This window comes from Pteropus vampyrus, unplaced genomic scaffold, assembly GCF_000151845.1.
Source record: "Pteropus vampyrus isolate Shadow unplaced genomic scaffold, Pvam_2.0 Scaffold115, whole genome shotgun sequence".
Classification (NCBI taxonomy): domain Eukaryota; kingdom Metazoa; phylum Chordata; class Mammalia; order Chiroptera; family Pteropodidae; genus Pteropus; species Pteropus vampyrus.
The window spans coordinates 3720733-3726844 of NW_011888896.1; the positions used below are offsets into that span (position 1 = coordinate 3720733).

Here is a 6112-nt window from a genome sequence, read left to right on the forward strand (position 1 = left end):
TATTTTTCAATTTTTGTTTAAAGTTTGTTTGCTTGATAGTAAATCGCTGTAAGAACAAATAAAGTCTGATTTATCCCCAGGTGTTTTTAAGGGGAAAAAAAAACAATCAAGCCCCTAACAAAAAAAAAGAAAGCAGAATTTATTCAGGAGAATTATCATGACAGAGTTAGGGACCACAGCCATGGGGTTTTGTAGTGAAGGAGAGAGATCGGACTCAAATCTGTACAAAACTTGGAAAAGTAGGAATTTATAGCAAAGAAGTGGAGTACATGTGGACAAGGGTAGTCAGCAAATTGAAAACTGCTAAGAGGAAATACCAGGGGACTCTAGCTAAACTGACCTATGAAGATTCTTGTCGAAGGCAGACCAGGGTGATCAGACATCACCTGGGGATGACAGAGAAGGAGGGACCCAATCAGGTGTTGAGAGCGATCAGATATTGAGGATGGGGGATTTGGGTTAAACTGATTAAACAGTGTTCAATGGACAATGCAGAGACAAATGCAGAAGTCCAAAAGTTGAGACTTAATTGAAAAAGAGTCAAAAGAGCCTGATTAGAATTTTGTCAAAAAAGAATATTTCTCTCCATATCTCCAGATCCTAGCGCAGTGCTTTGTACATGGTAAACCCTCAATGAATACTTGTTAAATTAATTAGTACAATGTTAGAAAGTGTTGGTCAAAAGCAATGATATTAGTTTTAGTGTAATCAATGATGAGATAGTCTTTCTAACAGTAATTGGTCAACAAGTCATTTTGTTACTTAGTATAACTATTTGTGATAATAAAATAAAACTATCAGCATAAAAGATCAAGTCTGAGGAGGAATTAGTGCAATGGAAAAATTAAAGGTTTAGAATCTTATGAGAACTTCTTAAAATCCAAAATGATACATTTACTCTATGTGTGACCTTAGGCGAATTATAAAACCTTTCTGAGATTCCAGTCCCTAAACTAGTAATTTTAGCTTCACTTACCTGTGGGCTACAAGGGTTAACAAACTATGATCCATGGGCCAAATCTGGCCTTCCAGTCTGTGTTGTATAGGCTGGGAACAAAGAATGGTTTTCACATTTTTAAATAGTTGAAAAGAAGAAGAAGGAAGAAGAAAATGACATCGATGATGGGGAAGAAGAGGAGAAGAGACTACATGTGACTTAAATGCTTTTAGGCAAAGCCTAAATGTTTACTATGTGGTCCTTTACAGAAACGATTTGCTAATGCCAGTGTGATGGTTAAGTTTATATGTCAACTTGATTGGGCTAAGGAGTGCCCAAATTTAAGCATTATTTTGGGATGAGTCTGTGAGGTTGTTTCTGGATGAGATTACCGTTTGAATCAGTGGACTCAGTATAAAGTAGATTGCCTTCCCCAGCGTCAGTGGGCCTCAATCAATCCAATGACAGCCTTCAAAAAAAAAAAAAAAAAAGAACCAAAAGGCAGAGGAAGGAAGAATTTGTTCCTTATTGCTTCTTGACTACCAGCTTGCTGGGACATCATTCTTCTGCCATTGGACTGGAATTTACACCATTGGTTTCTCCAGTTCTCAGATCGTCAGACTTGGACTAGAATTACATTACCTGCTTTTCTGGGTCTCCAGCTTACAAATGGGAGATCATGTGACTTTTCAGCCTCTAATTATGTGAGCCAATTCCTCATAATAAGTGTCTTCTTGTAAAATACCCTGGCATGCCTCAAAGATATATATTTGGTTTCAGACTGCCACAATAAAGAAAATATTTCAATAAAGCTAGTCACATGAATTTTTTAGTTTCCCAGTGCATATAAAACTTATGTTTGTACTATATGGTAATCTATTAAATGTGAATAACATTATGTCTAAATAAAAATACTTTATTGCTAAAAAATGCTAAACATCATCTGAGCTTTCATTGAGTTATAATCTTTTTGCCGGTGCAGGGTTTTGCCTCAACATTGATGGCTGCTGACTGTTTAGGGCAGTGGCTGCTGAAGGTTGGGGTGGCTGTGGCAATTTCTTAAAATAAGACTCTCTTTTTCATGATTTCTCTGGAGCACGTGATGCTGTTTGACAGCATTTTACCCAAAATAGAACTTCTTTCAAAATTTGAGTCAACTCTCTCAAACTCTGCCACTGTTTTATCAACTAAGTTTATGTCATGTTCTAAATCTTTTGTTGTCATTTCAATAATCTTTATAGCATCTTCACCAGAAGTAGAATTTATCTTAAGAAACAACTCTCTTATCTCATCCATAAGAAGTAACTCCTCATCTATTAAAGTTTTATTATGAGATTGCAACAATTCAGTTTCATCATCAGGTATTTCTTAAATAATAAGACTTGCAAGTCAAAATTACTCCTTGATCCATGGGCTGCAGATTGGGTGTTGTGTAAGCAGGCATGAAAAATAATATTTATCTCATTGTATATCTCCATCACAGCTCTTGGGAGACCAAGTACATTGTATATTTTGAATCTTTTTTCTGAGCAGTAGGTATCAACAGTAGGCTTAAATATTCACTAAACCATGTTATAAACAAATGTGTTGTTATCCAGTCTTTGTTCCATTTATAGGGCACAGACAGAGTGGATTTAGCCCCTATAGGGCTTCAGGATTTTCAGAATGATAAATGAGCATTGGCTTCGACTTAAAGTCACCAGCTGCAATAGCCCCTAACAAAAAAGTTAACCTGTCTTTTGAAGCTTCAAAGCCAGATATTGACTTCTCCTCTCTAGCTATGAAAGTTTTAGATGGCATCTTCTTCCAAAACAAGGCTGTTTAGTCTACATGGATAATCTGTTGTTTAGTGTAGCCACCTTCATTAATTTTCTAACCTAGATCTGGATAACCTGCTGCAGCTTCTACATCAGCACTTGCTGCTCTACCTTGCACGTTTATATTATGGAAATGGCTTCTTTCCTTAAACCTCATGAACCAACCTCTGCTATCTACACACTTTTCTTCTGCATCTTCCTCATCTCTTTTTGCCTTCATAGAATTGAAGAGAGTTAGGTCTTGCTCTCAATTGGACTTCGGCTTAAGGGAATGTTTTGGCTAGTATGATCTTCTATCCAAACCACTAAAATTTTCTCCATATCAGCAATAAGGCAGTTTTGCTTTCTTATCATTCATGTGTTCACTAGAGGAGCAATTTTAATTGCCTTCAGGAAATTTTCCTTTGCATTCACAGCTTGGCTAACTGGCACAAAAGATCTAGCTTTCAGCCTGTCAAAGCTTTAGACATGCCTTCCTCACTAAGCATAATGATTTCTAGCTTTTGATTTAAAGTGAGAGATGTGTGCTCTTCCTTTCATTTGAATACTTAGATGTCATTGTAGGGTTACTAATTTGCTTAATTCCAATATTGTTGTGTCTCAGGGAATAGGAAGGCCTGAGGAAGGAGAGAGAGTTGGGGTCATGGCTGGGTGGTGGAGCAGTCAGAACATACACAACATTTATCAATTAAGTTCATTATCATATGGTCATAGTTACTGACGCTCCAAAACAATTACAATAGTAATATCAAAGATCACTGATCACAGTTTATCATAACTAATATAATAATGAAAAAGTTTGAAATATTGGGAGAATAACCAAAATGTAACACAGAGACACAAAGTGAGCAAATGTTGGGGAAAAGGTGACAATAGACTTGCTCAACACAGGGTTACCATAAACCTTCAATTTGTAAAAAATGCAGTATCTATGAAGTACAACAAAGAGAAGCACAATAAAATGAGGTATGCCTGTATATCTTATTGGTTCTCTTTCTCAGAAGAACACCCGACAATGGTAAAATAGTAGCAAGTTGATATAGGTAGTTGAGGTAGGGTGGCGCAGGTGTCAAATCAAAGCAACTTGGTTTTATTAACAATTTTATTAACAAGCATAGAGAAAAAAAGAAATTTAATAATTACCACGTTCTAGAGGATGTGTTGATTTTTTTCCAGCCACAAGATTTTATCTGGAAAATCTCTACTAGATGAAGTTTAAGATGATCCACTTGCATTCTCCAAGATCTACCTGTCTTCTAAATAGGCCAAAAAGGTGAATAGAACAGAGTTGTGGTAGAAATTATAAATCCTGTATATTCTAAGTCCTTAAAGACATGGATTTTTGCAATCAAGTAAATGCTGTCACAGAACATTTTAGTGAATGTAAACTTATTCTGCTTTGCCTAGGATTTTCCCAGTTTGGGCACTCCAGGAGACTCCCTCATTCTTGGACAAAACAGAATGGTTGTTCATCTTAATATAATAAGTATAATGGAGTAATTTGGTTGCTTCTAAGTGACCTGGAGAACTTGGGGGAAGAAAATTATGAGCTCAGAATCTTAGTTCCCCACTCGAAGTGTGGGTTAAGACCTGCAACTTTCTATCACTGCCCTATAAGAAAACTTTGCCTTGCATAGAGGCAGGATTATAAGTGTCTACAGGTGATAATTTAAATAACTATTTTGCCACTGCATGCCATGAAAAGTAAATGTCTTATTTACCAATGGAAGCGAGCTTATTACTGCCTTTAAATCTAATCACATCCAAGAACCAAGTCCAGATAATTCAGAACCAATTCAGAATACCAGTCCTTAAGGTTCTGTTCTTCTGGGACCACATCCAACATCAGTTTCTAGAATGGGGGTCAACTAGAGAAATAAAACTACCGTGAGTTATATAAAACAAGAGATTTATTAAGAGGTTCGACCTTACAGTATTCTGGGAGTTGGTAGTGCTGCATGCTAAATTTAAAAGTAGAACAAAATTTTACTACTTTAAGAATAAATTCAGTCATTCCAGGTTGAACTCGACCAGTTTACCATTTGTCATTTTCCCCTTTTCTCAGAGAAATGGCCTATAAGTTCCTGAAGAAAGGTCATCATAAGGAGCAGTGGTGGGAAGTGGAAAGTTGGGGATAAAGGGAAGGGAGCTGATTCACCCCTGGACCCGACACGCTGCTGCCATCTAGTGATATTTCTATTCCACTCAGTGCTCAGAAGATGCCATTGGTCCGCACTGGCATTCACTGTGGTAGCTGCCTGGTCCTTGGTCTTAAAGTCCACAACTCTTGCCTCTGTGGTGTCCCTCACCAAGAATGGGAGACTTTCTCAGGTCTACCACTCAACTTTCTCTCAGCTAACAGCTGTGTCCTCTTCAAGGACATGGAAAAAATTAGCAGCAATTCGTGTCACCCCAAGGCTACTAGAGTTCCATTAGACCCTCTGTGCTCTATGCTTTACTTTATGGCTCTCTTGACATGAGGATCCCGTGATACTGTGAGGTGGCCTCCTTGAGTGGCTCCAGATAGGCAGTAAGAGAGAGGACAGATGCTGATACTTCCTGGGAGTCCACCCTGCCCCCCTTTAGAGAGCACACAGGGCTCCTTCTCAGAGACTTTCAAACACATTCAACTCTATCATACGCTTCTTTCTTCCTTTTCTAGCCCATAGAAGGTTCGTCATTTGTGTTTTGTCTTGTTTCTTTTTGTTTGTTTGTTTGTTTGTTTGTTTGTTTGTGCTGGATTCAAGTTTCACAGCTTTGACAAAATATCCTAAATATTCTGTACACATTAAAATCACTGTGTTATGTTACAAATGTGTGTTATAGGACAATACAAGAGCATTCCCTATGTGTCTGGTCATGATGTTGACTTTCTGCTAGTACCCTGCTGACAGAAGGATCATATACTTCGACATCGTGCATATCAATTGAGAAACGGGCTGCATTGAATCCAGGGCTTTTAAAATGAAGTAAAATAGTGGAGCTGAGAAATAAGAGCATTACTGATAAAACAAGACTTTAAATTTATGGTACATAGAAAATTTATAATTTCCCTCTAAGCTTCTCGACATTAGTAGGAAAATTTAAAAACTCATAAATCCTATTTCTTTTGATTACTGCCCATTTAATTTTTAACTGCTAAATTTGGCCTGTATGCATGAAAATTTTCTTCAGTCACTATAGGCAAGAAGATGCAGTTTTTTCTGTACAAGCCTTAAAGATCAGTAAATATCAGTTCTTTCTGGGCTAATTTACCAGATCGTTAGTGACAAACATAGTTTCAGAAATCTTGGAGATGATCAATAGCATACTTTAAAGTACCTACAAACAAGATTTAAATACATATGAAGATGAACTC

The 6112-nt window shown here is 37.2% G+C and overlaps 1 long non-coding RNA gene across 1 annotated transcript in view; it reads right to left on the reverse strand.

The window, feature by feature from the left end:
• Positions 1-2018: 2018 nt before the first annotated feature.
• The window catches only part of LOC111743506, an 11065-nt gene continuing 6971 nt past the window's right edge, over positions 2019-6112 (reverse strand). The window contains exon 3 of the long non-coding RNA XR_002781744.1: positions 2019-2094. This is a non-coding gene — a long non-coding RNA (uncharacterized LOC111743506). The remainder of the gene's footprint in view (positions 2095-6112) is intronic.